Source organism: Chrysemys picta, chromosome 5 (assembly GCF_011386835.1).
Source record: "Chrysemys picta bellii isolate R12L10 chromosome 5, ASM1138683v2, whole genome shotgun sequence".
Taxonomy (NCBI): Eukaryota; Metazoa; Chordata; order Testudines; family Emydidae; genus Chrysemys; species Chrysemys picta.
The window spans coordinates 99308308-99334376 of record NC_088795.1 but is presented as its reverse complement, the minus strand read 5'-3'; the positions used below and the strand labels follow the sequence as shown (position 1 = coordinate 99334376).

The 26069-nt window shown below is 41.6% G+C and overlaps 1 protein-coding gene across 7 annotated transcripts in view; it reads right to left on the bottom strand.

The window, feature by feature from the left end:
• PDS5A (PDS5 cohesin associated factor A) overlaps positions 1–26069 on the bottom strand; it is a 170995-nt gene that overhangs the window by 118717 nt on the left and 26209 nt on the right. The window lies entirely within an intron of this gene.

Sequence of the window (26069 nt, the reverse complement as noted above, 5' to 3'; positions counted from 1 at the left end):
TTGAAAAGTACCCCTTGCGGTTTATGTACTCGGTGGCTTGGTGCTCTGGTGCCAAGATAGGGATATGGGTTCCGTCTATCGCCCCACCACAGTTAGGGAATCCCATTGCAGCAAAACCATCCACTATGGCCTGCACATTTCCCAGAGTCACTAACTTTCGTAGCAGCACCTGAGTGATTGCTTTGGCTACTTGCATCACAGCAGCCCCCACAGTAGATTTGCCCACTCCAAATTGATTCCTGACTGACCGGTAGCTGTCTGGCGTTGCAAGCTTCCACAGGGCTATCGCCACGCGCTTCTCAACTGTGAGGGCTGCTCTCATCTTGGTATCCTGGCGTTTCAGGGCAGGGGACAGCAAGTCACAAAGTTCCATGAAAGTGCCCTTACGCATGCGAAAGTTCCGCAGCCACTGGGAATCGTCCCACACCTGCAACACTATGCGGTCCCACCAGTCTGTGCTTGTTTCCCTTGCCCAGAATCGGCGTTCCATGGATAGAACCTGCCCCATTAACAACATGACCTCCAAAGCACCGGGGCCCGCGGTTTCACAGAATTCTGTATCCGTGTCCGTGTCCATGTCCATGTCAATGTCCTCATCATGCTTGTCGCTGCACTGCCGCCGCCGCTGCCTCCTCGCCTCGTTTTTCTGGTCCTGGCTGAGCATAAACTCACGAGAACGCGCGAGGTGTTTACAATGTTCATGACTGCTGTCTTGAGCTCAGCGGGCTCCATGCTTGCCGTGGTATGGAGTCTGCAGTGTTCACCCACCCAGGAAAAAAGGCGCGAAAATGGTTGTCTGCCGTCCGTTGCTTTCATGCAGGGAGGGAGGGAGGGAGGGAGGGAGGAGGTGAGGCTGTACCCAGAACCACCTGCGACGATGTTTTTTGTCCCATCAGGCACTGGGATCTTAACCCACAATTCCAATGGGCGCGGGAGACTGCGGGAACTATGGGATAGCTATGGGATAGCTACCCACAGTGCAACGCTGCAGAAATCAACGCTAGCCCCGGTACTTGGACGCACACCACCGAATTAATGTGCTTAGTGTGGCCACATACATTTCGACTTTATACAACCTGTTTTTCAAATCCGAATTATATAAATTCGGATTAATCCCGTAGTGTAGACATACCCTAAGCACCAAAGTTATTACTACAACAGGCAGTATAAATATGACATTTGCTTAGTACTCTGTTTTATAAGACAGGAAGGAGAATTTGATCATAATCAAAATAGGAAAACTCTACCAAAGAGACGGTAGTTATATTTTGTTCTGAAGGCAACAAGATTTGTGATTAAAGATACAAAATCAAAAATCAGGTCAAAATCAGCTCTTGCCGAATGGAGTTCAGAATCAGTGGGCCAGCTGCAGAGAAGATTCTGACTCTTGCTCTCAAATCTCATTCTTGTCAAATGAAAGTTTCTTCTTTCTTGAGAATCACAGCAGTTGCAGACAGACACTCTTGATCATGGTGAGTAAGGTAGCTTTAGAGAGAGGCTAGACTCAAGTCCACTGAAGACTATCAGGACCAAGATTTATATTTAAGTTTGAATTCAATGAGAACCAGTGCTGCAATGGGAGCACCCAGTTGTGCCCTAATTTTCCTGCCAGCCTAAATTTAGGTCTGTATCTCGTAGTGTAAAGAAAGTCATATGTTGACCAATCACACTCTAGCAGGAGACAGTACAGAGCTGGATCAGACCTGAAGTCCCTCCGACAGTGGCCAGCACGAGATTATTTAGAGGCAAGTGCAAGAACTCTGCAATAAGCAGCTGTGAATAAGAACATAAGAATGGCCACTCTGGGTCCGACCAATGCTCCATTATGCTGTCCTCTCTAACAGTGGCCAGTGCCAGATGCTTCAGAGGGAAAGAACAGAACATGGCAATTTTGAATGATCCAACCCATCACCAAGTCCCAGTTTCTGGCAGTTGGAAGTTTAGGGACACCCAGAACCGATCTCTCCCACCCCAATTAGGTCTCATCCTGCTCTCTAATAATTAGACACTGGCATAGTTCCAAAGCATAAGGTTTAATATACACTCCAAAATGTTCGTTGCCATTAGGTCAACTGTGGATATTCCAGATATCCATATGAATATTCAATCACTTTTTCAATTTTAAGTTCCCAGCTCCAATAATTTCCTGTGGCAGCGAGTTCCACATTTAATTACTCATGTGAAAACATATCTTCATCTGCTTTGACTTTTCCACCTTTTAATTTCATTAACTTCCCCTTGTTCCTGTGTTATGATACAATGAGAACAGAAGTTCCTGATCTACCATCACTATTTTATATACTGTCATTATGTCCCATCTTATTCATATCCTTTCTAAGCTAACCAATGCCTATCTTTTCAATCGCTCTCCATGTGAGTTTTTCCCATGTCCTTGTCTCTGAACCATCTATACTTCTGTAATATCCTTTTTGAAGTGGGCCCCCAAGTACTATTACATAGAATTCTGATGAGGCCACACCACTTTTTTATATACAGGCAGCATAATATACACTATATTATTCACCATATCATTCCTTATGCAACCTAACTTTGTGTTTGTTTTATTGACTGTAGCTGCACTGAGCAGAGGTTCTCACTGAACTGCCTACAATGGTGCCTAGGTCCCTTCCTTGAGTTGATACAGTTAATTTAGAACCTTGTAAAGTGTATAAGTTGTTTAAATTTTTCCTCCACTGTGTGTTAGTTTCAATAAATGCAAACTGACTTTAATTTGCCGTTGTGTTGCCCATTCACCTAGCTTATTTAGCTCTCTCTGGAGGTCCTCACAGTCTTCTCTGGCCCTGACTAAACTAAATAACTTTGTGTCATCTACAAGTTTTGCTGCCTCAGAATTCACCATGCTTTCCAGGTCATTAACAAATATATTAAACACCCCAGTAACCTATATGAATTCAGCCGTTGGCTGGGAGCTTGGCGGGGGCCCTCCCCCCGGCAGCTCCCGGCCGAGGAGGCCCAGGAGCTCTGGGACACCAAGGGCAGCAGGGCCTCTCAAGTTCCAAGCCACCGTGGGCACCAGGGGCATCCAGGAGCTCTGAGGATATTTTTAGTAAAAAAGTCAGGGACAGATCACGGGCTTCCGTGAATTTTTCTTTATTGCCCGTGTCCTGTCTGTGACTTTTACTAAAAATATCCTTGACAAAATCTTAGCCTTAACCATGTATTTTTGAAATAATTTACATTGTATATAGTATGTGTGTCAAATAAACTAAGAAACTAAGAAATTTCAGTCATCACTTAACATCCTAAAAGATGGCAGTTTTCTTTGGTTTAGACACACAGGTATTCATGCATATGCAAATACCCATTATATACATGCAGCCACAGGAAAAACTGTATTCACAGTTAAGCACACCAGTAAATGTACATACATACTTTTGAAAAAGTCTGGCCCATATGTCCAAATGTATGGAGAAAGACACTGAGAAAGATCTTGCAATGAAGTGTTTAGTTCATGTAGAAAGGTGCTTAATGAAAACAAAGAATTTCATTTAAAAGTCCTTTAAAGAAAATCTTAATCTTGCTCTCAATAGTAGCATCATTACTTAATGATTTATACCTACAACCAGCTCAGTTTAGATCTGGTCACTCACTGCAGGCTGTTGTCAGATATTACATAATACTGATGACAATATTAGGGCTTTGGGTTCCTTGACCATGGTGTTCTCAAGAGGAGCATGCTAGAAAGAGATTGGGGGGGGGGGGGGTGTCCATCTGATCAAGAAGAGGAAGAATATCTTTGGATACCAACTCACCAGCCTAGTGAAGAGGGCTTTAAACTAGGTTCAAAGGCCTACAGACAGGTATAAAAAGAGGTGACCTTAACAGAGGGTTAAATGTTTGGGGTAGGGGGGAGGAATGGAAAATTGCAATAGGGTTATAGAAGCAACAACAGGGAAAACTTTGGGGGATCTGCTCTCCACATCTTAGATGTTTATTTCCCATACTCCTTGCATTTACATATAAATAGAAAGAACTGGAATATTAATACATAAGCTAAATTATGACTTAACTGACATCAGTGAGACTTGGTGAGATAAATCTCATGACTGGAATACTGGTATAAATGGGTATAGACTGTTCAGGAAGGAAACAGAAGGGAAAGAGGGAAGAGGTGTTGGATTATACATCAAGAATATATACACCTGTTCTGAGGTTCAGAAGAAGATGAGAGACACACCAGTTGAACGTCTCTGGATGAAGATAAAAGGGGAGAAAAACATGGACAATGTCACTGTAGGGGTTTAATATAGACCACCAAATCAGGAGAAAGAAGTGGATGAGGCATTTTAGAACAAATAATAGATATATCCAAAACAAAAGACCTAGTAGTAACGGGAAACTAACTACCCAGATATCTGTTAGAAAAGTAATATGGTAAAACATAAATGTCTAAATTCTTGGAATGTATTGGGGACAACTTTTTGTTTCAGAAGGTGGAGAAGTAACAGGAGGCCAGCCATTGTAAATTTAGTTCTTACTAACAGGGTAGAACTTGTTGAGAATCTGAAGATGGAAGTCAATTTGGGTGAAAGTGATCATGAAATGATAAATTTTATGATTCTAAGGGGTGAAAGCAGCAGAATAAAGACTTCAAAAAAGCAGAATGCAACATACTCAGAGAACTGGTAGGTAAGGTGCCATGGAAGAAAATGTAAGGGATAAATGAGTTCCGGAGAGCTGGCAGTTTCTCAGAGACACAATATAAAAAGCACAACAGCAAACTATCCCAAGACAAAGAAAAGATAGAAAAAAACAGTAAGAGGCCCATACAACCCCAACAGGAGTTCTTTAATGACCCCCCTTCCTCCCCCAAAAAAGAATCCTACAGAAAGTGCAAGCATGGATAAATTCCTAAGAATGAATTCAAAAGACTAGCACAAGAATGTGGGACAAAATCAGAAAGGTTAAGACACAAAATGAGTTCACCTAGAAAGGGACATAAAAGGCAATAAGAAGAGGTTATTTAAATGCATTAAAAGCAAGAGAAAAATGAAGGGAGGGGAGGTAATAACTCCTGACATCAAGAAGACTGAGGTGTTTAATACCTATTTTGCTTCAGTCTTCACTAAAAAGGTTAATGGTGACCAGATTCTCAGCACAATTAATATTAACAAAGGGGAAGGAATGCAAAATAATAGGGAAAGAACAGGCTAAATAATATTTAGATAGGTTAGATGTATTAAAGTCAGCAATGCTTGATGAAATCCACCCTAGGACACTTAAGGAACTAGCTGAAGCAATCACAGAACTGTTAATCATCATCAAGAACTCATGGAGGACGGATGAAGTCTCAGACAATTGGAGAGGGACAAGCATCATAAACATATTTAAAAAGGAAAACAAAGAGGACCAGGGGAATTATACACTAGATAGCTTAACTTCATTACCCGGAAAGACACTGGAACAAATTATTAAATGATCAATTTGTAAGCACCTACAGGATATTAGTATTGTAAGTAAAAGCCAACGTAGATTTGTCAAGAACAAATCATGCCAAACCAACCTAATTTCCTTCTGTGACAGGACTACTGGCCTAGTGAATAGAGGGAAGCTACAGATGTAATATATCTTGATTTTAGTAAGGCTTTTGACACTGTCCCACATGACATTCTCATAAGCCAGCCAGGGAAATGTGGTCTAGAATCTGAAACTACAATAAGGTAGGGGACTGCACAACTGGTTGACTGTACTCAAAGAGCAGATATCAATAGTTTGCTGTTAAATTGGGAGGACATATCTAGTGGGGTCCCACAGGAGTCTGTCCTGGATCAAGTGCTATTCAATATATTCATTAATGATTTGGATAATGGAGTGGAGGTTTATAAAATATGTGGACGACACCAAGCTGGGAGAGACTGCTAGCACTTTAAAAGACAGGATTCAAATTCTAAATGACCTTGATAAATTGGAGAACTGATCTGAATTCAACAGCATGAAATTCAATAAAAGACAAATGCAAAGTACTATACTTAGGAAGGAAAAATCAGATGGACAAATAAAAAATGGGGAGTAACTGCCTAGGTAGTAGTACTGCTGAAAAGGATCTGGGAGCTATAATCGATCACAAATTGAATATGAAATCAACAATATAATGCAGGTGCAAAAATGGCTAATATCATTCTGGGATGTATTAATAGGAGTGCTATATATAAGAACGTAAGAATGGCCGTACTGGGTCAGACCAAAGGTCCATCTAGCCCAGTATCCTGTCTACCGACAGTGGCCAATGCCAGGTGCCCCAGAGGGAATGAACCTAACAGGTAATGATCAAGTGATCTCTGTCCTGCCATCCATCTCCACCCTCTGACAAACAGTGGCTAGGGACACCATTCCTTACCCATCCTGGCTAATAGTAGGGTGACCAGACAGCAAATGTGAAAAATTGGGACAGGGGGTGGGAGGTAATAGGAGCCTATATAAGAAAAAGACCCAAAAATCGGGACTGTCCCTATAAAATCGGGACATCTGGTCACCCTAGCTAATAGCCATTTATGAACTTAACCTCCATTAATTTATCCAGTTCTCTTTTAAACCCTGTTATAGTCCTAGCCTTCACAACCTCCTCAGGCAACGAGTTCCACAAGCTGACTGTGCGCTGTGTGAAGAAGAACTTTCTTTTATTTGTTTTAAACCTGCTGCCCATTAATTTCATTTGGTGACCCCTAGTTCTTATATTATGGGAACAAGTAAATAAGACTTCCTTATTTACTTTCTCCACATCACTCATGATTTTATATACCTCTATCATATCCCATTTAGTCTCCTCTTTTCCAAGCTGAAAAGTGCTAGCCTCTTTAATCTTCCTCATATGGGACCCATTCCAAACCCCTAATCATTTTAGTTGCCCTTCGCTGAACCTTTTCTAATGCCTAATCATTTTAGTTGCCCTTCTCTGAACCTCTTCTAATATCAGACACAGGAGGTAACTATCCTGCTCTACTTGGCACTGGTGAGGCCTCAGCTGGAGTACTGTGTCCAATTCTGGGCAGCACACTTTAAGAAATAGATGGACAAATCTGAGACAGTCCAGAGGAGAGCAACAAAAACAATAAGAGGTTTAGAAAATCTGACCTATGAGGAAAGGTTAAACAACTGGACATGTTTAGTCTTGAAGAAAGAAGTCTGAGGGGGCAGCTGACAACAGTCTTCAATACGTTAAGGGTGGTTATAAAGAGGATGGTGATCAATCATTCTCCATGTCCACAGAAGGTAGGACAAGAAGTAATGGGCTTCATCTGCAACAAGTCAGATTTAGGTTAGATATTAGGAAAAAACTTTCTAACTATAAAGATATTTAAACATTGGAATAAGCTTTCAAGGGAGATAGTACAGGATGGGCTAGGTGTACTTGAGTCTAACTCAGCGCAAGTGTCTGGACTTGATGATGTCTCGTGGTCCCTTCCTGCCCTACATTTCTATGACAACTCTAGTCCACTATCCCATCCCCTTTTTACCGTACAGGTTGAACCTCTCTAGTCTGGCACCCTCAGGACCTGAACAGAGAGAATTTGGTGAACCATGGGAGGTCAATATTGTAGCAAGCGGGTCTCTTAATTTTTATCTCGCCGAGACAAATAAACAGAACAATGTTTGCACCACCACCTAGCCAAGGCTTACTGGTTCTCTTCATAGCAAAGGGTTAGTGTTTTACAATTTTACTGTATTGGCACAAGGAAATAAGTAGATAAAGCATAAAAAACATAAAATAAAATAATGTCAGACCATGGATGTTGCTGGACCAGAGAGTGCCAGACTAGAGAGGTTCAATCTATAGTACTATCTGTCCTGTGATAGACAGGTGGAATTAATTTATATTCAAATACTTTAATATGGGAAAAAACATAGCAATATACAGGTGTGTCTCCATATTTTGAGACTGGCCTTAAGGTTTTTCCATTCTGCTTATACTGTCTTCAGGGCCCCTCGTCATTGGGGGGGAAGTTACTTTGGTCACAAAGTCTTCCCTAAGCGGCTTCCATGCTCAGCCAATGGCATGAAGATCTCTGGCTACCAGGAAGGACAGGCGGAATGCACTAATCTTGCTCTGCTGGTTCTGTTTTACTACAAAGGAAACATTCCTGAGATTTCTGTTTAACTGAGCAAGAACCATCACACTTGGATAAGCTGCTATGTCTTACAGAGGAAAATAAGCCAAAACAGACATCTCTCTCAGGTGAGGGTTAAAAAAAATCCCCTGACCCTCCTAGATAAGTAGAGAGTATGGAGAGAGAGAAAGAACAGTTATCTGTTCTTACCTGAAATTTTCTTTTCTTCCATTAACAGTATTCACATATTCTTTATTATGAGATTTCAGTATTTGCAACTTAGGGGACAAACTAATTTGTTAATCAGAGGCAGAAGGCATAAACTGGCTGGAGAGCAAAACAATGCAAAATAGCTTCCCCTGTGCTACCTCAGTCTTGACATTTGGATTGCATGGTGTTTGTGATGGTAACATAAGGAGGAAATTGAAGAATTCCTATATGAAGTCTGCCCCATGGAAAGATTTTTGAGAGCTGGTCTACACTTAAAAATTAGATCAAACCTAGCTACACCACCCAGGGCTATGAAAAATTTTGGGCACTGTGTGACGTAGTTAAATTGACCTAATCCCTAGTGTAGATGCAGCTAGGTTGAGGGAAGAATTCTTCCATTGACAAACTACCGCCTCTTAGAGAGGTGGATTAGCTATATTGACAGAAAAACACCTTTTATCAATGTAGGAAATGTCTATACTTCTGCTCTACAATGGTACAGCTGCAGTGCAGATATACACCTCTACCCCGATAGAACGCTGTCCTCGGGAGCCAAAAAACTTACGTTATAAACCGTGTTATATCGAACTTGCTTTGATCTGCCTGAGTGCACAGCCCGCCCCCTCGGAGCACTGTTTTACCGTGTTATATCCGAATTCGTGTTATATCGGGTTGTGTTATATTGGGGTAGAGGTGTACCTTTATACACAATACCAGCATTCCCAGAAGAGGCATTCAAATTTGAACCAGAGGTTTTCTAGAATTCATGAACTCTTGAGTTGCGACCTTCATTTTCTCTGTCTGTTAAGAGGAAGACCACATTTTTTCTGAATATTTATTCAGACTCTAGGTGCATGATCCAATGTAGGGTATCATCTGGCTTCTCCATGATATACTCCTTTGGAATTCTGCTTATCTGCAGAAAAATGACTTCTGATGGGGAAGCAAAGGGAAGCTACAAGAGCAGTCATGCACCCACTCCCTGGCAGTGCAGACAGGTAGGTTTGGGCACCCAGAGCAGCCGGTAGAGGCGTAAATCACCTCTGGGGGGGGAGAGGGGAGAAGCGGGGCTGGGAAAGTAATATCTTTTATTGGTCCAACTTCTGTTGGTGAGAGAGAGAAGTTTTCAAGCCAAAGAGAGTTCTTCTTCAGGTCTGGGAAAGGTACCCTCAGTGTGACAGAAGTTGGTCCAATAAAAGATATTAGATAAGCCACCTTGTTTAGTATCATGGGACCGACACAGATACAACTACACTGCATACAACAGAGAAGATCTGGTCAGTCATTGATGACACTAGAAGGCCGTCAGTCTTTCAAAACCTGCACAAATTAAGTTTAGCTCTTAAACGGGGGTGTCAAATATACAGCCATTGGGCCATTCTGTCCTCCAGAACATTCTCCTCTACCCCACAGCTGCCTACCTGCTTCAGCTCAAAGGGGCCAGGAGCTCAAGTGAATAAAGCCACAGAGAGAGAGAGAGTTTGTGCCTGCCTGGGCACAAGCTACTGAGTCTCTTCCCCCAATCCCCTTTCCTCTCCTCAGCAGTGCCATTTTTACAGGTAATAGCACCACACAACCATTCAGAGTTTGGGGGCTTCTTCCTAGCCTCTCCCCTTCTTCCTGCTACCCTGAGCCCTGCAACATCCAGCTAAGGGGGAAGGCTACTTTCCAGCCTCTCCCTGCTATTGCCAATACTCAACTTTACAGGCTCAAGGAAAGGTTGCTTCTCTCGCCCTTCTAGTTTACAACAGCTCCCAGAGAGAATCTTCACCCCAGGCTCCATGTTGGGGAATAGGGTGGCTCTAGTGGGGTAGTGGGTAAGTGGTTAAGGAGGAAAAAATAAATAGGACTACTTTTAGAGCACATCAGCAGGGTCTACACGGGCCAGTTAGTTCACAATATGCTAGTGCAGACTAAAATTTACACCCTTCTGATGCAAACCAAAGCACTGTGCAGACAAGCCCCAAGAATCATTTCCCTGCAGTCATACCACCATGGACAGTGATCCTGTCAGATTTCTAACCAATACAGAAAACTGAACCTGATCAGTAGTTGGAAAAGGAAAAAATAATAAGTCTGTGGAAAACACCCATGTTGTATAATAACAAGAATATGTACGACCACTTGTGTTTGGTGAATTCTCTAGTTAAGACTGAGCGGATGTTTTCATTCTAACCTCCATTGTCAGTTGTTCTTAAACTTCCTGAAAAAGACATCTTTTCAGCCTGAAATCAAGCATGGAAAAACTGAATCCCAAAAATGAAATTTATTGGAAAGTTTAGTTCAAACTGGTGCAGATGAGTTTTACAAGGATAAAAAATATCTTTCAGAGAAAACAGAAAAGAATGATACCATTTGATTTTATATTAAATGATGAGAAAGCTTAATATTTGCAGCTATAAGAATGTTATTCTTCAATGCAACAAATCCAAGAATCTATTAAGATGAAGATATGAGCCTTACAAATCGATGCTAAGACCTCAATAGATACATCTGATCAAAGGAGAAACAAAGCTCAAGAGACTGCATTTATTCAGCTGCACTGATCTCAGAGCAGCAGTCAATGTGCAAACTAGTCAACTTAAAATAAAGAAAGAACAAAAATACTAAATAAGGGAAAACAGGTTGAGAGTTGAAAAGAGACACAGGAAAGAGAAACCATGAAAAAATGATCCACAGAAGTTGTGCGTGTATGTATATATATATATATATATATATATATATATATATATATATATATATATATATATATATATAAAGGAAAGAATAACAAAGGCAGAGTTAATTGGACAGCTCAGGCATGAAAACATATTTGTACAACCACTCCAATCTTTCACAGGCAAGCATGGGGGCCTGAATCAATTTCCACAGAATTTCAGCTTTCATTTTTAAAAGGTTACCAGCTCTCATGGCTACAAACATTACTTCCAAGCAGAGAACCTACTGTAAATCAATGCAGTACTATCCTGAGCTTGCAAACAGCTAGCTCCAGTGACAAACTGCTGTTCATAAGTTACAACTTTGTCAAGCTACAAACTATTTAGAATTTCACCACTATTCTATTCTATGTAGGTTCTTATACCATGCTCATTACTGTAATATCTGAGCACCTTCCCGTAGTCCATTAAATGACTAACATCTGTCTGTCACAGCCAGGTTGTGGGTGGCCAAACCTAATAGTGAAGTAGAATGAATATTATACAACCCCCAATGACATTTCCTATGGCTTAACTGACAAGCAGCCATAAATTACTATTAACAATATTAGATGCACAATATCCTGGGATCAACATGGCTACAAAAATACTGCATATGTCAAAAATATGGCAGTTGTTAAAATTAGTTTGGTTTAAAGTTGGAACACAGAATTGACTTGAGCATTTTTACCTTACATACATTTTATGTATGATCTGGCTCTAGGAAGACCTCCATTCCCAAATTTCTAAAACGTTGGTTTAGGGAATTGCTGTCTACAGGCCAAAAGATTAGGGCTTTGTGCCTTGGAACTTGGGGTTCATACTTGCTTATTAATATCAGAGAACAGTTTAGAAGTTTGAGAGATGCAGCCTTTGATGTTCAGACAGGCCTTTTCCTGTTTTCCAGTCCAAACTACTCTTGTGCTACATATGATCTAAACTAGAAACCAGTGCATATGACTAGATTTATCCCTGTGCCTGCTCTAATTCCTGTTTTTTCCTCAGTCAAACTAGGTCTATTTAGTTCTTTAACATTAACAAAGGCTTATGAAGACTCACTAACAGACACACACACACACACACACACTTTCAAAACATAATATTTTCAGATAATTACACATTCAGAAGAACTTTACTACCCTATAGATAAGCTTCATTGATAGCTTTTTCCAGCCATGAGCTGATAAAATTAAAATACAAGAGGCACAGTTCCTTTGTGTCATCGTAAAGCCAATATTAATAAAACTTTACAGGGTTTGTAGCAGGGATAGAACAAATGAGTTTACTATTACATGTTACGTTGCTGTTCCGTAATTACTCTATGAAAAGGAAAAATTATTTATTCCATGAATATTTTTTGAAATGAGAATATTATGCACATAATTGATATTTTGTATGGCCACGTAAAAACCTGAGCATACGTAAAGTATATATTTTTAAGTGTCCCTGGATAATAAGAACAGGTTGCCATGGAAAATGTTTAAATGTATTTTGTGTATTCTTTGCAGTGATGCCCTTACCCACCCATAGGTCTCTTTTTATGATTATGTATTCAGATTTCATGAGCAGCTTCTGTAGAAATGAATTTTGTTTGTTCTTCCTTTAACAATGTGACCATATGTAAAATGTTAAGAAAATGGGGATAGGTAGGGATGTTGTTCAGCAATCACTGAGTGAAGATGTGCTCGTTATTTGATATGTAGACCGTCTCGCTCTAAAATGCTTTCATTTGCTTTTATATCTGGTTTTATTGGTCATTCTGTGATCTTTTTTGGTGGTATTAGTTTCTGAGCAACCTAAAATTCCCTCAAGAAAGTATGTTAGCTCCACTTAAAAAAAAAATCTTTTTTTTTCTTTTCTTTTTTTTAATTCAGAATAGATTAAGTGCAACTAATAATACATTATTAACTTGAGGAATGGGGGAGAAGTTTACTATGCAGGAACTAAAATTTAGTAGACACCTACAAGCTATAAGTAGATAGGAAGGGTGAGACGACCACCTCTGAGATCCAGGTGCGATGATTTGGTGAGAAATCAACCTAGTACCATCCCCAACTTCTGGGAAGGGTACTGTGATTTGTCAGGGTCCTGTCCTGGGACCCTGTTCGGGGACTCCTTTACTATATCAGATTTGGCCTAGTAGATGTCCGGTAAAATTGAATCTTCCCACCACACCACACCAATTGTTGGAAGGGAAAGGAAGATTTCTGTCTTTTCTCCCTTTCCCCTACAAACCTCAAGGCTCTTTAGTGGAGACTGCTTCGGACTCCCTCCTCAATTCTACCACTTTCCTAAGTCTCCATTACCTTTTTTTGGTCATTCGCTCTGGTTAATTATTGAAATTCTTGCTGCTACTCATAATTTTTGAAGCAGCAGTTGCAGTGAGATATCAACATAACTTTTGATAGTTTCACTGCCCGCAGGATTCTGATTGTTAGCAACAAGAAAACAACATGATCTTCATTTGACCATGAAGATTCATGGATTCCATCAAGTTCCAAAGCATGTTAAAGGACAGCAGCACTTCACAGGTTGAGGAATTGAGGATCTGGTGAATCATCATCATTGCGCTAGCCTTGATCCTTGACATGCAGGCCTCCAAGTGACCCTTCATCTCCATTACCCATGCAGATTGCCTGGTTTTCTGACACCAGGTGCCGGGAAAACTTGAGTGCTAATAGTAAAGTGGAAAGAAGCTGATACAGACAGGATGAAATTTAACAAATTCTCCAAGTCTGTGCAGAGCGTGTATTAGAGGCCAAGAGAACCTTCCTCTCAGCCGCCACTGAATCTGCTAAATCCTGGCACAAATTGCTGTTCAGGGTGGGAAACGGCTTCCTCAATCCTGAGTGCCTACAGCCTGTATCCAAACAGAGTACCAAATACTGCAGAGAACTATTATCCTACTTTGCTGAAAAGGTCACACAGCACATTTTGGTGGAAGGGTTTTCAAACAGCTTGATCTGCCTCACCTGTACCCACCAACAACCTGCCCATGTTCCTGGTGTTTAGTACATTCACTAATTAAGAAGTTCTGTACAACCTAAAGGAGTCTTGTCCCAAAATCTGTTAATCCGACTCATGTCCTTCCTAGCTTGTAAAAGAGAGTCATGAGCAACTGGTGCCACTCATGACTGAAATATCCAACTGCTTCCTTCAAACACTGAATAGCCTGACTAACACTGCAGAAATCCACCCTTGATACATTGGTTCTAGCCAACTACCACCCACTGTCAAACCTTCCATTCCTGAGCAATCTCCTAGAGAAGCTGGAGAAAGATGAACTTGAAATTGGCCTAATTGTGCCAGGTCTAGGATAATAACTTTAATCTGGATTCAGGCCAGGACATGGAACAGAAGCCACTTGAGTGGCACTGATGATCTTCTGCTGTCAATGGATAAAAGGCAGGCATCCATTCTCATCCTCCTGGGCACCTCTGTAGCATCCAGCACTGTCACCATGAGATACTGTTGGCTCATCTGAGAGAGGGGGGCAGGAATCCAGGGTAATGTGCTAAAATGGTTTGAGTCCTTCCTGGAGGGATACAGCCAATGAGTAGTGATGGAAAACCACATCTACTGCTGGATCTCCAACTTGTGGAGTCACACAAGGATCAGTTCTCATTCTGGTACTATTTAACATCCTCGTGCAGATGCTAGGCAGAGTCTCCATTTTACAGATGGCTGTATCTAATGATACTGACCTCCTTTGTAAGGCACTTGGAGATGTACTGATGAAAAGCACTATATAAGAACTCGATATTATTATTATTAGGTGAACTGGTCAGATAGTGTGGATTCAAGTGACAGCAATATGCAGATGAGACACAGCTCTACCTATTCTTCACCATGTATGACCGTATCACTACCACTAAGATGGCCCAGTGGTTCGATGAGATCAGCTCATGGATGAAGAATAGCTGGTTAAAGCTTAACCCTGAACCCAATCAAGAGAGAGGTTATGATGGTGGGTATAGGAAAGCATTTTGAAAAATTTGCAGCTGTGGAGAAGTGTCCTTTAGTTCAAGGCAGACAATGACAATTGGTTAATTCAGTATATAGTTTTAAGAGCGCTCTTGGATTCCTCACAGACACTAAACTTCCCATCCTAGTGGATGATGACTAGTCCTCAGTTATTCACCCCTTTACCTCTTGCCTGGACAACAGCAATGCACTACACTTGAGCATGAAGCCATCACTGCTTAGGACACTCCAACTAGTACAGGACCTTGCAATGTGTCTCAGCAAACACCGGCTACTGGAGACACGTGAAACCTATCCTCTATACTGGCTTCCTGTAGACTATTGAGTCAAATTCACAGTCATAGTCCTTAGCTTCAAGATACTGAATGGCCTGGGCCAGAATATCTAAAAGATTGCCTAAAGATCTGGGACAAAGACATGGTCTACAATTTTGCTTCACTTGCATGATGGAACTTTCTATCATGAGGGTAAATCTAGTCTGTTCCGTTCATCCAGGCAGGCAGCGGGCTAAGCAGGGCCGGCGGCCGGGACCCCGGCTGGCAGCAGAGTGCCAGTAAAAATCGGCACGCGTGCCACAGGTTGCTGACTCCTACTCTAACTGCTCCAGGTAGTCTGCTGATGCCAACTAAAAAGTACCTAGTTTGCCAGCGTGGTCTACATAAGGCAGTTAGAGCACAACACTTTAGAGTGTTCTACAGTTACCACAGCCTGTGGTTTGGGTGGTGAATCCAGTGCCCCAAACCCCACAAGAAACCTCCATTGCTTCGCTTCTTCTGAGACCCTGACAGTGCAGCCTGCACATGAGCCACAGGTCAGTGAAAAATGTATGTAAAAATGTGTGCATCTGCCTACTCTGGTAGGGCAGTGCCAAAATCCTCTATACACGAGCCACCACTGGTGAAAGCAATGTTGCAAGTGGTCACTTCCCCCTTGGCCAGGTGAGGAGAAGAAGGACGATGGCCTATTGCCTCCCCTCACACATGCACAAATCTGGACCCTGGTGGGTTTCAAAAAACAGAGGCAACATACAATTGGTGGATCATCTTACCAAAGCATTTAGGAACCACTGGAATGAAGTAAATTGAACTTGACTACTAGAAAAACATGTTTTTCATAACTCCGGGAACTATGTAACAAATTCATTTATGTTACATAATTCACGTAACTATTAAAAACACATCACATAATTTCTGTTTCAGCTGCCTTTCTTAGCAACATTGTAAGCATGTTGCTACACTGAAACACAGAAAAGATTAAATCTTTTAGGTGCCACCAGACTCCTTGTTGTTTTTGTGGATACAGACTAACACGGCTACCTCCTGATACTTAACATATATGAAAAATGCCTGGGAGCAGAGCATTAAGCTGTTGTTTCAGAATGTTGTGCGTGCAATGTGCTGCTCACCTGTTAAACATTGGTTGCTGTGGAGTAAAAACCCTGAAAAAGTAAATGACCTGCTCTGCACATAAAGTTAATTTCCATATGCACTTAGAGGACAAAGAAAAAAGTCCATGTATTCTACTCGTTCCAGTTACAATGTGCTGAAATAGCTGATTTAATGCTGCTTTATTTCACTTAGCCCATGCAGAGGACTACATTTCATTTTTTGAAGAAGAGAGGGATCGCTTTGTACATTATAAATGTCATCAATTTGTGCCAGTCATTGAAAGTCCTTGATCAGCTGAAACATCTTGCAGAAGTATGGACCTCCTATCATGAATACAAAGAAATCTATGATACTTGCACATGTTGTGACCAATGATTTGTGTGACCTCATAGTGTGGGCAAGGAGCAGTGCCTACAAATATGAGCATGCAGTGGGCAAAGAAGCATTCCTTAACACTGCTGTAAAAATTGAGATATACATACTACTCTGCTGCCAGATTTTGTCAGCAGTATTTTTCAACCTTGTGGGGTATTTGAACCAAATCAAGCAAAATTTTCTCATTATTCCTGAGAGAGAAGCGTTTCAGGCTATTCCACTTTTTGACGATAAACAGCGTAACACAAAGTGAATACTATACTTACATCTATGAAATGCAATGCTACGTTTACCAGTTTTGGAGAAACCTGAAAATGAGTTTCTCAGCACTTGCTGTAATTACCGCTCAGTGCTTTACGGTGCCTGTAAATAGTGTTGATGCAGATAGATCATTTTATGTATACAAAAGTGTACTTATGTATACAAAAGTGTACATCAAGGCATCAAACCATTCTACGTGCAACATCTTGTGCTAGAATAAACCTTAGAATAATAATAACTGTAGCACACCAGATGCCTATCATTTTCTCTGGTTCTATATTTAAAAATTTATCACTTCACATCATTAAGACAAGAGGTATAGATCACGAAGTTTCATATGCATAACTTTACACACCATTTCCCTCTAAACCCATGACTTATACTAAGTTTACCATGACTGCTTTGTGATTTTTGATAAAAAATGCTGACACAATTCAGGGCAGCACCTGTATTCCCCCATCTCCCCTCTCCCATGGTCCAGCAAGGACATGAATTTTAGCTTCCAGCACCCCAGCCATCACCTCTTCGATGAAGAGAGGTCTCTCTCCCTCCTGACTGGGGTTTTTCCATGCTGCCTATACTGTGTTATTCCCAGCAAAGTCAAACTGCCTAACCAGGCCAGTCTGGACTTTGCTTACTCTTCAGAGGTTATACACAGCATTACTACCCACAGTTATAAGTTTCCATGTAGCCCTTTCTAAGCAAGCACATTTATTCTCAAGGTGAAAGCCTTACAGAGAAAACATATTAGAAACAATAAAAGAACCTACACGCATGCTAATAAGCTTACCAGAGAACACCCTCAACTCTGGCAAGGGCTCTGGTAGGTAGTCAGTCCTTCAAAGTTCAAGGGGTTTTTCTTTGGTCACAAGTTCATAACAGCTTTTGCTCAGAACAAGCACATATAGGCATGTTCGCCTTTCCTTTATACAGCTTGGGTCTTTGATCTCACTGGTCTACAATTTTTGAGAAGTCGTCTGCTTCAGAGATAAAATGTGCTATTTATTATGTATTTTGATGTGCTGAATTCAAATATGACAATTAAAACAACTGATTGGCTACTGTTTCTAAGATATTTAAGTTTTTACATTTTATGTCTATGTATATTGTGTAGATAGTAGAGTTTTAATCATAAATTGTAAACCTAGGTCTTTTCATGTGTTTATGGTTGCCTTACATGATAATATTTCACCTGTCCTGTTTATATAACACTTTAAAAATCAGCAAAAGGGTTATATAAATAAAATTTATTATGAAACAAAAGGCAAAAAACTATTATGTACATAGTTTAGTCCTATTCAGTGTCTACTTGGCGCTTCTTGGCTTGTCTCTTGTATTCATTAAATGGAGCATCTCTTGTCATTGTCCAGCAATAGTCTGCAAGCATTAATAGGCTCCATTTGCCCTGATAGCGTTTCTCCATTGTTGCAATGTCCGGGTGAAATCGCTCGCCGTGCTTGTCGCTCACTGCTCCGCAGTTCGGTGGAAAAAAATCTAGATGAGAGTGCAAAAAATGTATCTTTAGTGACATGTTGCAACCAAGGCTTTTGTATGCCTTGAGGCGGTTTTCCACCAACAACCTGTAGTTGTCTGCCTTGTTGTATCCGAGAAAATTTATTGCCACTAACTGGAAGGCTTTCCATGCTATCTTTTTCTTGCCACGCAGTGCATGGTCAAATGCATCATCTCGAAGAAGTTCATGAATCTGGGGACAAACAAAGACACCTTCCTTTATCTTAGCTTCACTTAAGCTTGGAAATTTTCCACTGAGGTACTTGAAAGCTGCTGGTGTTTTGTCAATGGCCTTGACAAAGTTCTTCATCAGACCCAGCTTGATGTGTAAGGGTGATAACAAAATCTTCCTTGATTCAACATGTGGTGGATGCTGAACACTTTTCCTCCCAGGCTCCAATGACTGTCGGAGTGGCCAATCTTTCTTGATGTAGTGGGAATCTCTTGCACAACTATCCCATTTGCAGAGAAAACAGCAGTACTTTGTGTATCCAGTCTGCAGACCAAGCAAGAGAGCAACAACCTTCAAATCGCCACAAAGCTGCCACTGATGTTGGTCATAGTTTATGCACCTCAAAAGTTGTTTCATGTTGTCATAGGTTTCCTTCATATGGACTGCATGACCAACTGGAATTGATGGCAAAACATTGCCATTATGCAGTAAAACAGCTTTAAGACTCATCTTCGATGAATCAATGAACAGTCTCCACTCATCTGGATCGTGAACGATGTTGAGGGCTGCCATCACACCATCAATGTTGTTGCAGGCTACAAGATCACCTTCCATGAAGAAGAATGGGACAAGATCCTTTTGACGGTCACGGAACATGGAAACCCTAACATCACCTGCCAGGAGATTCCACTGCTGTTGTCGGGAGCCCAACAGCTCTGCCTTACTCTTGGGTAGTTCCAAATCCCTGACAAGGTCATTCAGTTCACCTTGTGTTATGAGGTGTGGTGCAGAGGAGGAGGATGGGAGAAAATGTGGGTCCTGTGACATTGATGGTTCAAGACCAGAAGTTTCATCCTCTTCCTCTTCCTCGTCTGACTCAAGTGAGAATGATTCTGGTGCATCAGGAACCGGCAGTCCTTCTCCGTGGGGTACTGGGCATATAGCTGATGGAATGTTTGGATAATGCACAGTCCACTTTTTCTTCTTTGACACACCTTTCCCAACTGGAGGCACCATGCAGAAGTAACAATTGCTGGTATGATCTGTTGGCTCTCTCCAAATCATTGGCACTGCAAAAGGCATAGATTTCCTTTTCCTGTTCAACCACTGACGAAAATTTGTTGCACAAGTGTTGCAGCATATGTGTGGGGCCCACCTCTTGTCCTGATCTCCAATTTTACAGCCAAAATAAAGGTGATAGGCTTTCTTAACCATAGTGGTTATAGTGCACTTTTGTGATGCAAAAGTCACTTCACCACAAACATAGCAGAAGTTATCTGCACTGTTCACACAAGTACGAGGCATCTCTGCTCACTTTGGCTAAACAGAAATGTGTCCCTTTGCAAAATCAAACACTGACAAATAAGACACTGTATGATTTCTAGAGCTGATACAGGGCAATTTGTTCAGCAGAGTGATGTAAGCTTTGTTATGATTGCATCATCCATGACGTCTAGGAATAACATGATGCAATTCATATCATGTATGATGCAATACCAGCTTCAGATTGCATCATTCATTGTTTTGCCTAAAAAGCAAGTACTGTCCAAACCCAGTCATAGATTTATTCATAGAGCCAGTCAAAGACATATTTTAGTCATTTCTGGTTTAAATTGAGATCCCTTCCCTTTATAACTCACTTATCCTCTGCCATTCCCAAGTCAAGGGTCGTATATACTGACCCAATAGCATATCTTGAAAACTAGAGCCAATCAACAATTTTAAGCATCGTTTTCGTTCTCAGTGACCCAGGATTAGTTTGATTACATTTATTTCAGAAGCATTTTGGCTGTAGAGCAGTGTCTTCAGAGACAGTGATCAGGTAATCAGTCAGACAATGATTCTTTCCTCTGGGCATAGCTTCAAAAGACTGGATTTGGAGGTGGGAATTTGCATTCCCTCCCCTCCCCCGCAGTATTTCGTAGGAAAGCCACTTAACTTTGACCCAAAAGTTCCTTCCTGTCTGTTACATTGTTTAAAATAGTCCTTTGAAGCTTACAACGTTCCCCAAGGTTTACACTAGCCACGTCTCCCCCCAGATAAGTTACATACAATTCCACAATAATACATAAACTTTATAATACAATGGACTCTAAAGCTATTTAAACTTAATTCAGTAAGATCTCAAGATATTGCACAAAACTGCTCTGTTACAAATGACATAACAAATCTGCAGCCCTACTTATTGAGTTTTAACTGACCTACTTCTAGATGTATATGGCACAGCTTAATATGTAAACGTATAATTAGGTACTTCATGAACTGCTCTCGAAAGGGGAGACAAATCTAGGATAGTGTAAGTCACCAGCTCCAAGTAGATACAAAGCTGAAATCTTATTTCCAAGTTTTCTGAGGGTTAGAACTGCAAAAGCTATCCTCACGGTCAAATTCCACATATATTTTTCTAATGAATAACTTATGTAACAGCTCACAAATGCATATCCTAGGTCTTCTTTTACTGCTCTCACAGAACTATCTGAAGAATACTAAGGCCTGGTCTACACCCAAAACTTAGGTCAACCAACTATGTTTCACCATACAAATTTTTTCATCCTGAGAACTGCAGTTAGGTCAAGCTAACCTCTGGGGCAGATCTAGCTACTGCTTCTCAGAGAGGTGGATTACCTACATCAATGAAAAATCTCTTTCCTCAACATCGGAAGTATCTGTGCTACAGCAGCATAGTTGCAGCTGTGCCACTGTAGTGTAGACATACCCTAAAACTGACAAAAATAGGATCTATTTTTCACTGACAGTAAAGCTTCACCAGTGGTAACAAAAGTGGAAGGTGAACGGGAGATAGGCTTATCACCATGTTTGCTAATGCAGAAGCAGCCATAGATGGCACTGGACCTGCTGTCAAGCCAAATTCATTTTACAAATAAATCTAAATGCGATGTTTAAATAACTGCAGATGTTAGCAAGAACTATTTTCTTTCTTTTTTTTTTTTTTTTTTTTTTATTAAATGAGGGGATATATTCCTCTTGTAACAATTCAGATTGGGTCCTTTGAGCATTACTGCTCCAGAAACAACAAAAATGAGTGCTAGGGAATATGTCACCTCTCCAAAACAAACATTTTGAGGGGAAAAGGGTACCCTCCTGCAACAGCAACACCTTAAGTCAGTTTTAAACTACCAGGAGTAAGGAAAGTCCACTCCTAATTCACTTCATTTTGTCTAATTACTGCAGCTTTTCAGGTATAAAACATCTCTCCTTTCCTGAAATTCATCAGTGCTATATGACAGGCAAAGCAGGGGCTGGTCTGTTGAATAACTTCTATTCAACTGTCTCATTTAAACTGATTCCAAAATGTTTATAAAAATTATCCTTGCAACCGACTTAATATTAAAATTGACTCTTTCGGAGCACAACACAGTATGAATGGTAAGTTTATAACAATGCTATGTATCAAAAAAAATTGCTTTGTATATTTATTGGCAACAATTTAAATAGTTCCTCAAGAACCATTACTAGAATTTGATTAACTTTCAGTAGCAAGGCAAATTTGTGCACTGTTGTCAAAGTGCTATTATATTTTAGACATTTAAATTCAGCCTGTGTGTATGCTGTCAATGCAAAGAATAAAACACGTTAAGTCAAATGGAAATGGACACACTTACCTATAACTGGAGGTTCTTCGAGATGTGTGGTCCCTATCTGTATTCCACGTGGTATATGCATGCGCACCATGTGCCTGAGTTTCTTGCAAGTGGTGTCTCTTATGCACTGTAACTCCAAGGGCACAAAGGATAGTGCGGCTGGCAACTCTCCCATTTCCCATTCTTACTGCAATGTAACCAATTCACAGCAGAGGGCACAGATGGTAGGTAATGGAATACTGATAGGGACCTCACATCTCAAAGAACCTCCAGTTACAGGTAAGTAACCCCCATTTCTTCTTCAAGTGATGATCCCCATGAGTATCTCACACTATGGGAGATTAACAAGAAGTCGTCAAACAGGTGGATGCAAGGATGCAGAAGTGACAGCTGACTATAGTACTGCTGTCTCCACAGCTGTATCCGCAGCTGACAACTGTGCCAGGGCATAATGTCTCGTATGCAAAGAGCTCCAATTAGCTAACCTATATCAATAGTATGGGTACGTCTCTGAGATGCAGCTGAAGTTGCTCGTCCCCTGGTGCAATGAGCCTTTATTCCTTTTGGAGGGCAGAGGGTATGCCAGCTAGTTAGTAACAAAGGGTAATACAACCCAGATCCATTTCGATAGTCTCTGACCCAATATAGGTTGACCTCTTGAGCGCTCTGCTATGGAAACAAATAGTTTAGGTATCTTTCTAATATCTTTTGTCCATTGCAGATAAAAGGCCAAAGCCCTCTGGATGTCCAGAGAATGCAGTCGTCTCTTCCAAGGCATACAATTTGGAAAGAATACAGGTAAGTGGATGACCTGACGCTCATGAAATTCAGAAAATACCTTGGGTATGAATCTGGGATGGGGACCTTTTCTTTACAGCTGTTTGCATATGGCGAGCCCACAGTAAGTGCTCCCAGTTCACTACCTCTTCTGGCCAACATTAAAGCTATCAGACAGGTCACTTTAATGGAAAGATGGATAGGAGCACGTGGCCAGCAGCTCAAAGGGAGTTTTAGTGAGAGACGATAGAACAAAATTTGAGGTCCCACTGAGGTGTGAATTTCACCATTGTTGGAAAGGATCTGACAATCCCCTTCAAAAATCTAGTTGTGACAGGATGCTTGAAGATCATACGGTTATCCACTGGAAGATGGAAAGCGTTGATTGCTGCTAAATGAACCCACAGGGAACTGAATGCAACTCTTGAGAAGATTACTCACCTTGTACAGTAACCGAGGTTCTTCGAGATGGTTGTCCCTGTAGATGCACCACTTTAATTGTCTTGGCACCTGTGCTTATAATTAGAGATTTGTGGTAGCAGTGCCCGGCTAGGCCGCACATGCGCTGTAAGCCATCTCGCGCCGCTCCAAGTGGTTACATAGCAGTGCGCAGCTAACCGTCACCCAGTTCCTTCTCTACCTCGGAGAACTGGTGTGAAACTCCGAAGTAGAGGGGAGAAGGGAGGATAGTGGAGCACCCACAGGGACAACCATCTCAAAGAACCTCAGTTACTACACAACTGTAGTAACCTTCTCTTCTTCTTTGAGGAGTGTCCCTGTGGGTGCTCCACTTTAGGTGATTATTGAACAGTGCAGCTCAGTGGAAGGGAGGGGGGCTTCAGAGTTGGTCTATTGACGATGCAAATGTCAGTGATAGGCCACAGATGTTGCTAAAGCTCTGGTGGAGAGTGCGAGAACACCTAGTGGGGGTTGCAGATTGTTGTTTTGGTAGCACAAATGGATACATCCATATATCCATTTGGATTGTTTTGGTTTTGAGATGGTTTGGCCCCTCGAGCATTCTGTTACGGAAACAAATAGTCTAGGTGATTTTCTGAATGATTTTGTTCTAAGTAGAAAGCTAATGCTCTGTGAATGTCTGGCATGTGGAGTGAGGCCTCCCTCCTGTCAGCATGTGGCTTCGGGAAAAATACAGGTAAATAAATGGGTTGATTTAAATGAAAAGAGGGGGCGACCTTGGGTATGAAGTTAGGGTGTGGTTGTAGGATTACTTTATCCTTAAAGAATATTGTATAAAAATGGGTGTGCCATTCGCCCACCCGTCTTGCGGATGTGATGCCTATGAGGAAAGACACCTTCATTGATAGGTGCAACAAGGAGGAAGTTGCAAAGGGTTCAAACAGTTTTCCCATAAGACCGCACAGAACAAAGTTGAGGTCCCACATGGGTGTAGGGTTTCTTAGTGTGGGATAAGTGTTTTCTATGCCTTTAAGGAAGTGTTTAATCGTCGGATGAGCAAATATAGTGACTCCGTCCTCCTTGCTGTGGAAGGAGGTGATGGCAGCCAAGTGTACTCTGATGGAGCTTGTGGATAGCCCCAATTTTTTAAAGCCCCAGTATATAGTCAAGGATTCTTAGTAGGGGGGCTGACTGTGGAAAGATCTGTTTATCCTAGCACCAACTGCAGAATCATTTCCACTTATGAATGTGTGTTTTTCTTGTGCTTAGTCTCTGACTGTTCGCTAGTATATCTTTCACTTCCTCAGCACAGTTCTTCTTGACTCTCGTCAGCCATGGAGTTACCAGGCCTTGAGGTGAAGTACTATGAAGTTGGGGTGACGTACGCATCACGCATCTTGTGATAGGTGAGGCAATAAGGGAAGTAGAGGGGAGAAGGGAGGGTAGTGGAGCAGGTTTCACTGCCATCTGGCCCAGGTATGGGAACCACGTTTGTCTGGGCCATGTGGGTGCAATGAGAATGACCCTGGATTTGTCCTGCCTGATCTTGTGAATGACTCGGTTTAGGAGTGGAGTGCATACATCAGTAGCGCCTCCCATTTTAGGAGGAGAGTGTACCTAGGGAGTGGTGTCCCAATCTGGCATGGGAGCAATATTGTGGGTACTTGGCGTTCTGAGCTGTTGAAAATAGATCTTTGGTAGGGAATGCCCATAGTTTGAATATGGCTTTGAGAATTCCATCCTCCATGCTCTATTCTTCTTGGGGATCAAGTAAGGAGAGCAGAATCCCTTCCCATGGTGTTGAGGTGGAACCTTTTCTATGATTCCCCTGAGGAGCAGACCTCTCCCTGTTGTAAAACCTCCTTGTGAAAATGGTTCCTGAAGAGGAACAGGGAAGGAGGCTTGTGGAAAGAAGTTGTCAGAAATTTAATTAGTTACAGGTTATCCATGGAGGCTAATACCCATTTGTCTGTAGTTAGAGCCCTCCAGTCTCTGACAAATTGGGGAATGTGGCCTCCAAACATCTGAATAGGGGAACGAAGAGGCATGAATAAAGGGACATGGGTCTCGACGGTCCTGTCAAAAGAAAATCTTCGTTGGGGGGTTAGAGTACGAAGTGGCAATGGAGGTTACAAAGCTGGGTTCCCCAGTCTATACACACTCTGTGGTGGCTCCTGAGGACATTGAGGATAAAAGGGCTGAGAAGATGCCTTACCCTATATCCGTATCTTCAGGGCAAGTGTATAAATGCCAAGTGAGCAAAGGTGCTGTTCTCAAATCTTTGAGGAAGTGGAGAAACTCATCCATTTTCTCATAAAACAGGTTAATAGTAGTATCAAAAGGCAGGTTTTGGATGGTACTCTGCACTGCTCTAGGGAAATCTGGGGGTTGCAACCACAAGTCTGTCTCTCTCTCTCTCTCATGACAATTGCCACAGCAATTACCTCTAACAGGGTATCTGCTGCATCCAGCACAACTAGGAGTGAAATTTTGGCAACTAATTTTCCTTCATCCACTAGGACTTGGGAGCAGTTCTATCCTCCCCAGACAGCTATTACCCAATGGGACTCAGTGCTCAGTCTAGAAGATACCATCAGAGATGCTTA